Source organism: Raphanus sativus, chromosome 9 (genome assembly GCF_000801105.2).
Source record: "Raphanus sativus cultivar WK10039 chromosome 9, ASM80110v3, whole genome shotgun sequence".
NCBI classification, from domain to species: Eukaryota; Viridiplantae; Streptophyta; class Magnoliopsida; order Brassicales; family Brassicaceae; genus Raphanus; species Raphanus sativus.
Genome location: NC_079519.1, coordinates 18,649,543 through 18,663,964, shown reverse-complemented (window position 1 = coordinate 18,663,964; position 14,422 = coordinate 18,649,543). Strand labels below are relative to the sequence as shown.

The following is a 14,422-nucleotide window of genomic DNA, read 5'->3' as shown; positions in this document are numbered from 1 at the left end:
TTGAATCTTATCTCATGTCTTGAATCTTATCTCATGTTATCTCATGTTAATTTTAAAAAAGTTTGTATTCTGTTATCTCAGGTTCATTTTAAAGTATGTATTCTATTCAATCATTTTAAGCTAATACCTACAATTTGTAGCTCTCACTCTCACTCTCATGGTCAACACATAACAAAATAGTCATAACAAAATAGTCATAACAAGATAGTCATAACATAGTTAAAGTTCTAAATCCACATCACAAACTAGATAAACATCCAAAGATCTAAATCCACATCAAACCATAGCTCGACTTCACTTCTTGCCTTTACCCACAGACTTCTTGCGTTTCTGGCTTTTACCTTTCCCTTGTGCTTCTGCTTCATCTACTTCTGCTGCTTTGCCTTGTGCTTCCTTGACAAACTTCTCAATAGGGGCCAATCTCCCATCCAACTGGTCCAATCTCCCATCCAACTGGTCCACCTTCTTGTCAACTGTCTTCAACAGTTTCATTGTCTTTTTCACCAACGTCATAACATCTCCCAGTTGAACCGACTGCTCACCTATCTGTACTCCATCCCCTGCTGCATCTTCAATCGGTTCTGGCTGTTTTGAACGCCCAGTTACATCTTGGTCAAACATGTCTTTAAAAAATATCTTTTCACCTGCATCCAGACACTTCTCCCAACTGTCCACAGCTATATCGGATTGATCAACGTCGTCTTCATCTTCCAAAATCTCATCCAACAGTCTTTCTTCTTGTGGAGTTCTGGTGGGGATGATGCTGTCAATAACCTGCCACAAACATAATTATTTTCAAAACTTATTCTATAGTTCGGTTTCTAGTACTACCTTACTTCTACCACAGTTTCACAGGAATACTTTAGTTCACAGGAAGACTTGCAGTTGTGTTACCCAGTTCCTTGTTTATCACAGCAAGTGACACCCCTTGGGATCCATTTCTTTTGAATGAGCTCTTGCACATCCTCGGACAGTTGGGAGAAGCTCCATCAACAGGCTGTCTGAACGCAACTCCTAGCTTGGGAATTGCCTCGAATGCAAGAAGCTGTTACACATAAAAAAATTTGCATCAGTTCACAACAATAACCACTAACTGGTTTAATGGGATTTTTCATACCTCTAGTGGAACACAAAATCCTGGAAGCGGCCATAATGTTTCCTCTTTCACCACTCCTCCAAAATGCTCCATTGTGTGAGATATCTCTTTCAGCATGTAATCATATGAAAATCTCCCCCACGGAAAGGACTTGCAGTAGTCAAGATCGTCCACTGCTCTCTGGAACACCTCCAACACATCATTAGCCTTGTGTCCAGCCTTGGTTTGCGCACAAACAACCGAAGCTAAGAAGAATAGAACTGCCATCTTCAGTCTGTCTTTGTGGGGTCCCATGTTCACCAGCTTCTTCTTAACATCCTCTAACCTTCTAGATTCTCCTTTTTTGAAATGACGATCAACAAACCTCGTCCCACCAAGCTGTTTGTAGCCGAGAGGATAGTTGTGACAGAATAGGCCAGATATCAAACCTTCTCCCTCAGCCCGTAACGGATAGCAACCCCATTCACTATAAACCACCTCTCTCTGCCTCTCGCTACCAGCAGTACGCAACAACAACATCCACATCCCCTGTATCTTATGGTTATTCTCCGTCTTCATGTGGAAAATGTGTTTGAATTGGGGATGCTCCGTGAACCAGCTCCACTCCGCGTTAGACAGCTTGGGTCTCAGATCTTTTAGCATCTTAATCGCGCTAGCTATCATACACCTTGTGCCAAGCTTTATTTTCTTGCTGTACTCGCTGGGCTTGAAGAACATGCTCGTCGGTTTGACTATATCGAGTCCCACATTTCCATTCAAACCCTGCAAGTTATACGAAAGTTTTATATCCAAGTTAAACTTATAACCAATTTTGCTACAAGTTATATCCAAGTTCCCCTACAGTTATATCCAAACAGTTATATCCAAGTTCCCCTACCTAAGGAGACTCCTACCTAAGTGATAATTTCTTACCTCGGGTTCTGGTGGATTCTCATTCTCGTTCTCTGGTGGATTCTCATTCTCATTCTCGTTTGCTTCTCTAGAGGCTTCTCTATCTCCATCTGCTAACTCTTCTTCTCCTTCTCCATTTTCTTCTTCAGAACCTCCATTATCATCATCCATTTCATCTTCACAAGCTTCATTTTCAGAAGCTTCATTTTCAGAAGCTTCATCTTCGGAACCTCCATTCTCATCATCCTTTCCTTCTGCAGCTCCATTCCATCTCCATTTTCTTCTTCAGAACCTTCTCCGTCTTCATTTCCTTCTTCAGAACCTTCAATCTCATCATCTCCAGAATGAGTCCCAATCGCCAGAGTTGCTGGAGGAGCTGGAGGAGCTGGAGGAGCTGGAGGAGATGGGCCACCAACAACTGTCGTCGGAGCAGTCGGCTCAGTCGGCTTCGTTCCCGCCGTAGTCTCCCTCGAGTCCTCACTCGTCTTCTCCGCAGTCTCTGTCATCTCCGTCGTCTTCTCGATGTTATCGGAGGCCTCCGCCGCCGTCGTCTGACTCGTCTCCTTCGCAAACTTCACTTTCCGAGTCTCTTCCTTTGTTGGATTATCCTTCCTCTTACCTCCTCTCGTTTCAACTACCATCGCACTCGATTTCCTCTGAATTCTTCTCTCTCTCCGTTCGTTCTCACCGTTGATTTTGGGTACGTAGAGGAATTGGAGGTTGAAAGAGTTCAAAACTCGAGTTCAAATCCTTCGAATTAGGGTTTGAGTGAAAGGGGGAAAAATGTAGAGAAGAGATGTCGAAATTCAGTATATTGAGGTTTAATTAAATTGAGTTATTGAAAACCGACAGATTTGGTTTGGTTTTCCAGGATTTGGTTCGGTTTCGAGGACTGGGTTTGGTTTCGAGGGATTGGTTTGGTTTTGAGGGATGGGTTAGATGGTTAGACGATTCGGTTCAATTCAATTGACCATAAATCTGGGTCGGGTCCGGACGGATGGGTTATATCCTGGTAAAACTTGTAAATACTTCAACTATCCCACGGTTTTTATTTCATTTCTACCATTTCTGATTTTTTAATTAAATGTTTATCTTTATGTTTATATGAGTGTGTATTAGAGATTGTCTTTTCACATTTAGGGGCTGTAGAGGAGATGCCTCGTGAAGCTCTCTCTCTCTCTTTCTCTGCAAATCCCACGTCTGTGTTCAAGTCTTGCTTCGATTTCTCCAATCTCAAACCCTAATTTCATACATAGAGAAGATAGAATTGATGGAGTCGAGTCTTCCTTTCAAGAGAAGTAAACTCTGTTATTGACTGTGGATGTCTGAGAAACGAGATTCTCTGAGTTGAAGCGGTTCCTCAATTAACCACATGCACCTTCCTCTCTCTCTTTCATTCCTCAGTCGATCTGTGCTATGAATATCGGTGGTCGGTTCATCGCCAGTTCTCAACAGGAAGAGTTTGTTCTGATCAATACTGATGGAGATGCCAGAGTAAGATCTCAGATTCTAAGTAGCTGTCTTTCGATATGAGTTTCTTTATTTCTGTGCTAATGTCTTTATCTTTTATCTTTTGATTTGGGTTTCTTTACTGATTTTTAAGTTAGAGTTGTATGCTTTGACTTGATTCTTAATAAACTTAATGGATTTCCAGAATTCATCGAGAACATCTCCTGTTCGTCTTTAAGTTTCAGATGACACGTAATTCTACAAGAACAGCTTGCTAGCTTCTAAGAGTCTGGCCAGAAGACAGCGATCATGGTTTGTTCTCTGATCTTCCAGAGAAAGATCTGAAGGTCGGATGGTCGAGGAGAAGACAATATATTAACTAGAGTTTTTCTTGTGGCAGGTGGACAAACGAGCATCAGGTAGTTTAATCTTTTAACTTAAAAATCCTTTCTTGTGTGTTCTAAAAGATGTGTGTGTGTGTGTGTGTGTGTGTTTCCAGGGAGACGAGGAGGATATAAACGTCGATTTGACTGAACAGAAGAAAGCCAATGACGTCGATTCCATCAGAATCCATCAATATCATCGGCTTTGAGTTTCAGGTGAATGTCCAGTGGTGAAAGGAAACAAATGGTCATCCACAAAATGGTTCCATGTCCACGAGTTCAAGGTTTAGATTAAGAAAAAAAACTGAAGTGAAGTCGAGAAAAGAAAAGAATTGATAGGAAAGGGGAAAACAAGATTTTATTGTTTTGAAGTCAAAGTGTAATTTAAAATTTGGATATTTGATGTTTGTTGTTTAAAACGTCTTGCTTTAGACTATATGATTATTAGGTATTAATATGTACAAAATAAAATATTTAGATAACTGAATTTTGTTAGGTATTGTTAAGAAAACTAATTTTGAAAAGCATGTTTACAAATTATTTAAAAATTTCAATAATTTAAAACATGATTCTGTTATGTACTAAGATGAATAGTACACCAAAACATGTAAAACATATTCGAAACGTGTATATATATCATGAAAGTTATGTTACAAAAATAGATCAGAACCCTAAACATTGTTACCCTAAACCCTAAACATGTTTTTTATACCCTAAACATAAACTTGATCAAAACTTCAATCCAATCTTAAACTTAAATTCAAAGTTTATCCATTTTAACAATCTAATCTTAAATTTAAATTCTAAATCTCAAACACTAAATCCTAAATCTACACTCTATATCTAATACCCTATACCCCAAAATTAAACTCTACATACAAAATCACAAATCCAATATTTACTAATTTATAATAGAAACTTTAAATCAAAACTCCAAGTATATTATAAAACTAAAATCATACATCTAATCATACATCTTAACCATAACCCCTAAACCACATATCTCATTTTAACATATATCATAACATTAAATCTTAATTTTTAAATAAATTATAATTCCGTAAATTAATTAAAATTTCAAATAAAAATTTAGATTTCATATTTTAAATTATTATATCAAAGTATTTAAAGCTTAGATAATTTTTTGTAATAGCTATAAATAAATAAAAGAGAATTTATATTGTGTTTTTTTCTGAACCATTGATTGATTTGAATCAAAGGCCCAAAATTATTTCTGTATCAATCCTCGTCCTTTATTTCTATTGGTCAGTTATGGTTATGGCATGGATCACCCCATCTGCACCATTAGATTGACATTGAATCGACGGTTGATCTTAATTATTCATTTATTCATTTTTTACTATCTTTTCAGATCTACGAGTCGTCCCCGAGAAGAGAGAGAGAGAGAGAGAGAGAGAGAGAGAGAGAGAGAAGAGATGGAGTTCTTAGATGGTAGAGAACGGAGAATACGCAACGGCCGGTCGTCACCATCACCACCACCACCACCACCATCGCTCGTTACCACCGCCACCATCGCCATCTCTCCCATCCCCCATCGCTCGCCACCACCACCATCGCTTCTCAGATCCGTCTTCACCGGAGTCGCCACAAACACCGTCATTTACTTATCTCAAATCGTAAATACTGAGACTTTCTTCTTCTCTGAGTTTTGCTTATCTCTGCTGCTTTTCATTCGGGGTATATTTTGTCGGAAAATTTAGTACTTAGCTACAACCTACAACGCAACTTGCTTCTCTAAATGATTGAGGTGGACGAGTTCCTTATTTTGTTTGTGTTGTCTCTTTTGTTACTACTGTCGTCACTGTATGAATTGCAATATATTATTATTATTACAATAGAGAAGATTTGTTTGGTCTGAAAGGTTTGAACATAAGTTTAGGGGTTTTCTTACTCTCAGAAGTTTAGACGAGTTCTTGTTTTATTTGGAACATCTCTTGTATTCGAAATTAGTACTTTAAATCTAGTTCTTTTCTTTGGTATATGCTGCTTATTGGTTAATTGTCTTTATCAACAATGAAGGATGAAAACGTTGAGTCAGAAGATGATGTATACAGCAAGAATGATGCAGATCAAGGCGATGATGATAGACATACATGAATGTTGCAGTCTCTCACTGGAATGCCAAGTGCAACCTTTGAAGGTATTGTGAGAGTAAAGTCTGAGACTTTCTTCTTCTCAGAGTTTTGCTTATATCTCTCTGCTGATTCATTGTCTTTGAAGTGTTATAGCTAAAACGTTACTCTATACGGCAGACTTAAGCACAATCGTGTTAGTATGTTGAGATGAGTTATCTTGTTAGTTAATCTTGTACGGATTGATTTCAGTCTTAATTATGGGTGTATGTCTTCAAATCATTGTATTTAGCAACACTTGTTTTGTGTGCTTTTCAGATACTGCGGAGAACTTGATGAAGGTGGAGGAGGCATACAGACTTTGAGGAAGGTGGAATAAACAGATGAATCATGAGGAAGGCCAAAGAGAAAAAAGGAGCTTGAGGAAGGCGACTACTTAGGTTGAGTGTTAATTAGGTTTTTGGTTTAATGTGTTTTAGTTAGTTTTTAATTATACCAATATTTCTTGTAGTGTAAAGGAGGAAAAATGTTTATGGTTTGTATGAATGTGATAATGTTGTGTTATGGGAATTAAATAATTATATTGTTTTTTAGATTTTTAATAATTTAAATTGTTTTTATTTCATATTTTCGAATTAATTATTAAAAAATCAATTCACTAATTATTATTAATTAATTTTCGGATAAATAAAAAACTAATTAATAACATGAAACATTTGCTATCTTTGCTACTGAGAAAAATCAAATTATTAGGTTCTAATAACATTTGTTAAACGTTATTATAAATATTAACAATTGCGACAACAAAAGCGCTATTGTTATAAACTTAATAATAGCACAACCGAAAACCGCTATTAAAAGGGTCGGACCTATTATAACGGGCGATGTCAGAGCGTCCAAGGAAGCGCTATTAAAAATGAATCATAGCGCTTTTCGTCCGCTATTACTATCCACATTTCCTGTAGTGCCTTGTTCTGCTGCAGGTAGACAATGCGCTCGCTTTGTAGCGCCATGGCGCAAATGGCTAAGCTCCCATCTCCTCGCTTCTTATCGCCACCCGCAATTTCGAACCAAGCCCTTGTTTCAGATGGTCACAGAAGACGCATTTTCCAATAACCCCCACATTTCAATTCATCGTTTGATCACCTGTTGTCAATCTGTTCTTCATAGCTAACCATGTGCAGAACAATTGTTCAGGAGTTTCATGACTGAACCACACGCTGTTATGCCATGCAGCTTTATCCAGCGGTGATCTGATATTATGCCAGATATCTTTGGTACTGAAAATTCTGTTAGAGTGATCATGTTTCCTTCGCCACAGTACATGATCATCACTAGTAGTCCTTTGTTTGTAAAAACTGTTGCAGATTCATTTCCATGGTGTTCAACTGGTTTTGTCGGTGTTGCCTTCTTCTTCTCTTGTCACAGACATCTGCAATGGAATCATGCCTTCTAATACCCAAATCAACAATTCCTCGATGACCTGTAATATCAAACAAATATCCCATACTTGACCAACTATCATGCCAGAAAGAGGTTATCAGCCCATTTCCCACCTCAACTTTGTAAAGTTTGTGTTCCAGGGTTCTGTATTTGAGTATCTTCTTCCACCTCTAAGATCATGTGATTGTGCTATCTTTGACCGGCCAAATAAACTCATTCTTGAGCAGATTTTTATGCGGCCATGACACCCACAGCGAGGATTACCTAGAGAGTAGTCGCCATAACAGTTTAAGGCAGCAGACCTTGTTTGATTCTCTTAGACATCGGAGTCCCAGTCCTCTTTCATCTTTCGGTTTAGTGATCTCCTCCCACGATAATTTTTCCTTCCTTGGGTTTAGCTCATGCCTATACCATAAAAGGCTGAACATAATCTCTCTATATCTCATATACAAGAGCTTGTAATGCTCCAGATAACATATTTTATCAGCTTGAGTATTCCCGCGAATGAGAGGAATCGATATTTCCATGAGTGTAACTGCTTCTTTATTTCTTCCAGAAGAGGGAGGTGATTGCATGGGGACATACGCTTAGTTGTCAGCAGGAGACATAGATATTTTACTGGCAGGTGTCTGAGATAGACTGTTGTTTTCTCCATACTTATCTGCAGTCTAGATGCTTTAGCAAAATCATCAAAAACCTTTACTATGCCTTCCACCGATCTTATTTTTCCATCAGTTTACACCATCAAATCGTCCGCAAAACTCAGGTGGGTTAGTCCTAAGTTTTTACAGAAAGGGTCTTAACCGATCAGTCTATCACTTGCACCTCTGTCCAAAGATTTAGACAAGACATTCATTACCATGACAAATAAATAAGGTGATAAGAAATATCCCTGTCTGAGGCGCCTCTTACTTTGAAAATAACCTGCCAATTCTCCATTGATTTGGACTGAAAAAGATGCTGTCGATATGCATAGAGAGATCCAGTGGATGAATGGACGAGGGAAATCCATTGCTGAGAACATATTCAGTAAGAAAGACCATTGGACTGAATTAAAAGCCTTGGATATGTTAATCTTGATAGCACATCTAGCTGATATTTCTGGCTTATGGTAATCCTTAGCAATCTCGGTGGCTAGAGGGAGATTCTCAGTTAGAAGCCTGTATTTAACAAAAGCGGATTAATTTGCTGCAATAAACTGAGGCAGGAGAACTTTCAATCTGTTTGCTATGATTTAGCCAGTTTTCAGCCATGGTATATAGTTAATTTATAGTCTATTTATTATGTATTGAATTTTTTTAGAGTATTTACATGTTCATGCATGTTTTGGAGTAATGTGGTGATTATGGAACATTTTGGAGATAAAGAGATAAGAAACTCGTAGCTGTTCATCAAACAAGCTAAAGTCGACATTCAGAGATAAATGTCGACAAACACATCTTGTCGTCGATCGACAGCGAAGCGAGAAAGACCCAACACGGTTCCAGACAACATATAGCCCAAGTACCACATAATTACAAGACTGACTCTGTCGACTTTAACCTAATATTTTAAATTCTCTGTCATTGTATTAGGCAACATACGCTTTTTACACTTTCTTATTTTCACATCAAACAAATTAGGTTTTTTTTGTAGTTTGGGAGAGAAAATCTAAGACTCATTCAGAGCTTGTATTGGGACTCCAGGTTTTCCACCTTATTCTATTTATGCAGTTTATTCAGATTATTGCTATGCTTTGCTTTCGTATGTCTGAGTAATTCACTTGTTAGATTTAGGATTTAATTAGGGTTACGAATGATTAGCCAAAACTATAGAATTACTAAGGTGATAGATATCCTTCAATGAATTGCTTGTAATGCTTGTGTTCTAGAGTATCTAACTAAAACCTCGATTTTAGGATTGTAGATAACTACGACGGTAGGTTCTACACTAGAATAGATTCCCTTGAGTTACGATTGCTAGAAACAAGCGACAACTGATTCAGTTAAGATTAGTGAACCTATAGATAACCCCACTAACGCTTTCCTAAGGAAACATCAACCGACGCTCATATCATAGGACTGATCCATGTTCGATCCATATTAACAAGCCAGCTGAGATATTGGACTTAGTCACAGCGGAAGCTGGAATAATAGAATTCGAGTTCTAGGATTAACAACCTAAATATTATATATCACTATAATCATTAGTACCTGAAACCCTAGATTTAACGCTTTTCTCACATTGTTTACAACTTCAAATCAATCAACCGAACAACTACTGTGTTCAATCCTGTTTACTTATTTACGATTTTTAAACTATTTTTCTAGCTCAATCACCCCTGATTAGGATCTATCGTATGTCCTCGCTCCTTGTGGATTTGATCCCTATGTACTGCAATTGAACATTTTATTTGAGAAAGTAAAGTCACCTTTTAAGGTAATATGAGTGATATCATTTAACCAAAAAATATATATAAAATTGGGTAAATTCCATAAATAGCAATACAATATTTTTTTATTACAAAGTAGCATACAGAAAAAGCTTCAAAATAATATTTATTAAAATATAAAAGATTAAATTTTCATAACTATAACCATAACACTAACCATCATCATCTAAATACTAAAACCTAAATTCATTTTTAATAAAACTTATCGACATATATGTGCGTATATTGTCATTTTACCTTTTAATGAATGATGTATTGGAGATTATTCTCCTGGATTTTTTGTGACAAAAATATGTTTTAGTGCTACTTGAACATAATTCTATATAAAATTACAAGTAACCACTTATCTATATTATTAAAATAGAAACACAGAAAATATACTTACAAAAATTCATACTTGGACATTATATTTATTTAACTTAGTTATTATTAAATTACATCCTAGCTTAACACATGGTTTCAGTTTTTAAAATAAAACATCTTAAAAGATATTTTAAGTATCCTTTTTTATAAAATAGCATTTTAATAATATATTTTTTATATAAAATGTAAATATATATCTCTTCTAAATATATAATTTTAAATAATAAAAATTCGTAACTAATGATAAGTATTATTATAAATTAATATTAATTTATTTTTTATTTATATGATAATAGTTAATATTTCTAAAATATTTATATGTTCATAATTTATATTCATAATTAAATTACTATACCAATTAATAAATATAAAATATTAATACATTTATTAGTTATCTGATTAATTATAAAGTTAAAAATTACATATGTATACTAACATATATTCATGAATTTTACAAAGTACTTTAATTTATTTTAAAATATTAAATTAAAATATTAAAATAATAAATAGTTTTAATATTCATATTTAAAACAATGAATAAAAATAATATATTTTAGTTTGATAAAATAAAAATACTAAATTCAGTTGATATTAATAGTATTTGATTATATGTTGCATCGAATTATATGTCATGTTAACAATTACAACCTTTGACAAATTATTTTATAAACATGTAAACATTTATCAAGTATTAGACGGGTTGAATGTTATATATTTAATTTATATTATGATAAAAGTGAATTTTGATCACTATAATTTTTTTTAAATTAAATTCATATTCTAATTTTAAAATTTTAAAATAAAAATAAAATTAATATGAGGTGGATTTTATAAATAAATTATCTTATTTTCCTTAAAATATATTTATATAAATTTAATTATGTATTATCTTGAAACAATTTTTTTTTATAAAAATTCATAAGCATAAAATTTTCAACTAAGTTAGTTTCTCAACAAAAATTAATCATGCATTTTCAAACAAGGAATTTTCCAAATATTACTTAAAACTTGATTTTAACCCCAAAAGTATACTCAAATTTGAATCAAATGTAGAAGTAACCCAAAAAGCTAGTGAAATTACAATCATCCCCTTATGACTAAAGAAAAACTAAAGTGCATTTTTACAAATAAAACCCCGTAAAGTCTTTTGAGATTCTATAAGTCCTCTGATGTTATTTTGAGTTTAGAGTTTATGGGACTTAAGTTTTCCAACAAGTAATGCATTAGAAGACCTCTGCGGAAGTCTTCTGGATGAATAGTAAATTTAGGGTCTAAAATACTTTCAAGTAAGTCTTCTAGGAAGTCTTGAATTAGAAGACTTATTTGAAAGTCTTTTGAATCAAAAATATTTAACCTTATTAGAATTTTTTTCTCTCTATATAAAAAAATTACACATTCTATCACTTATCCTTAAATGGCTCCAACAAAAATGTAATGTTTCCATTCTAAAACTCTCCAACCTTCCTCTAATCTCGTTGAACTTAAAAACACCGAACTTTATATCAATTTCTCATTTTTATCTCATGTCTTTCTCACTGATTTATTTTGTTTTTCAGGATTTTCATTACATGATTCTCATCTTCCACTCCTTTAAAGGTAGATCTATAAAACTATTTTTTTTTTCATTTGGTAACCTCTTGTTGTTTAAAGCTCTTACCTTATGAAAACTCTTTTTGTTGTTTTAATTTCTTACCATATTTTTGAAGATTTTCAATGTTTGAAGCCATTTGAATCTTTTGGATATGAAGATTTTTCAGCTCTTAGACAAACTTGGAAAACTTCCAAAGAAGTCTTCTTACATTTAATGTACTAGAAGACTTCTAGGATGTCTCATTTAGGTGGTGCTGACGGATCCTTGTATAAGTGTGGACTGTTGCAAGGTGAAAATCTCAACATTAGACTGTCAAATATAAGTATCATAAACATTCTCATCGAGGAGTAGCATGTCAAGACACATCAGATCATCGCCTTTCCTCGCATTCCTCGCCTCCCAAAATCTCAGAAAACGTACTTCAGCAGTGTTGGAGCATCACACGGCTTTCAAATCGGCAAGGTGGATGAAAGAGATTGCCATCTTAGTATTCGGTAAGCAGAACAAAGTATTGTTTTGGTTTCATCGAAGTTGTGGTGTCCATGACTGAAAGAGGGGTTATTTATAGTGAGAGCTTTAAACGATTACTCTAAAAATCTATGAGTCTGTATCAATGTGGTGTAGTGGATGAATGGGTTAACTACGCATAAAATCGACCCCAAATAAGAATAAACTAGGTAGAGACATGCGCCTTGCGCAGGGTGAGATTAACTGATTAACATTCTATTAACAAAAAACTAAAATATTCTTTAAATATAGTTTATAAATTTATAATATAAAACATGAAACAGTAAAACTAAATGATATGGATTAATATGTACAATTTATTTTTACAATTATATTAATGGTAATATGAACGTTTTTTTAAAAACCGTTTATAAAAGTTTCTTGCCTTGGAATCCAACCATGACTATGTTGATTATCTCTCCAACAGTGCCAGAATGTTGCTTTCACAGCCTGATTATCATCACATATATTTTTTAATATGGCACATGCAAAGTTACACACATGTAAACAATTTATATTTGTAAAGTTGCTCTTCTATTTTACTTCTCCTTTAATAATAATTGCATCATGATACATATACAAAATAGCACACATAAATTTATACGGCTTCAAATTTCCAAAGAAATCATAACCAGCCATTTTAAACTTAAGCAAAAGAAAATTCTATAAAGAATTTATGATTGGAATTAAATGCAGTATGGATAATACTTTGAATACATAGGAGAACGAATTGGTATCAACTCAATAAATTCGCCTAAATTTAAGTATATACGACATTAGATACATAAAATCTTTGAATGACTGAATGTTGCCCAGCGATTCATTTCTTACATATTTGATGACGAACATTCCTTGAATATTTGATATCATATTAAAAGTCGATTATATGATCAGTATAAATGCCATATATAACTGATATAGCTTTGAATTGCAGAGCTAGCATTCGTGTTAACCAAGACCATCTTACAATATCAATATATATTTAACTAATGAGATTCTTATTTAATGGAGTACATAACCATAATAATACTTTTATGGGAACAAAGCTTATACCGTCGAACCATATTATTAGGAATATTATTTTTTTGATTACAACAGGTGTATAATTTTATGGCCGAAAAAATCCCATAGATCAAGCACATAATTTCCTCATAACTGAAACATTAAAGCCTATATATCTTACGATTTGCCTGAACATTTAATGTAGCATTTTTCTACAGGAATTTTGAAGTTTTCTTAGAGTGTGTTATAATATAATGAAAAACCATCATATTAGAATTATAATCTTAAATAGGCTGGTTAATATACAGCATGTTATACATGAACCAGAATTATTTTAAGCTGTGTCTCGTAAATATTTTGAATCTGTTATGATGATTTAAAATGGTTTGCTCAAGGTGTGATGATCTTATTATACAATCACCACATGAATCTATGTAGGACTATGCCAATGATAGATGAAAATAGTTGTATGTTCTATGTAGGTTGATGACGATAAATATGAATGTTGAACGTATTATCATAATATCTGAATTAACTAAGAATACCTCACAATTTTTATTAAGGTTCTTTATCGGCTGATAAAGATGACAACTAAAAAATATTAAGAAAGCTATGTATTCATAAGTATGGCATGCATATAATGGAAACCGTGATTATAATCAGGTATGGAAGACCACACGTAAATTTGGTATAACAATACAAAACAAACATCGTTAAATTATTAAATTCGGTAGTCCAATGGCATTCTTAGTAAATAGTCTAGTTATGAAAAGGTTAAAGTTAAATGGGGCTGAAAAGGGCTCTCATCATGACATATATACAAAATGGCATACATGTAAATAATTTACCTTTGTAAGGTTACTCTTTTATTTTGCTTCTCCTTTAATAATAAAGGATGAGCTGTTACAGTAAAATTTAGCGTATATATTGATTATATCGATATAAACATCATTTAAAATAATCATCACTATTACTTGAATAAATTGTCATTTTTTCATGACCATCCATTACTATATAACAGTATAATTGTAGTTTAAGAGGGTCAACTGAAATCTCTCTTGCCTCTACCTACCCAGTGATCATATGTAGTAGGTTGAAAATATGTGAGCTCAAAGAAATGGGTTCGAAGAGTTGAAGAGGAGGATGTAACCTCCTATGTGCTTTTGGATGTTT

At 34.1% G+C, this 14,422-nt stretch overlaps 1 long non-coding RNA gene across 2 annotated transcripts; it reads left to right on the top strand.

The window, feature by feature from the left end:
* The first annotated feature begins 3,109 nt into the window (after positions 1-3,109).
* On the top strand, positions 3,110-4,306 carry LOC108825738 (uncharacterized). Of its 2 annotated transcripts, none has more exons than XR_008938923.1 (3): positions 3,110-3,481; positions 3,676-3,855; positions 3,936-4,306. It is a non-coding gene; the product is annotated as an uncharacterized LOC108825738 (long non-coding RNA). The 2 variants fall into 2 exon arrangements; XR_001945281.2 differs by having other exon boundaries at positions 3,642-3,855.
* Positions 4,307-14,422: the final 10,116 nt, after the last annotated feature.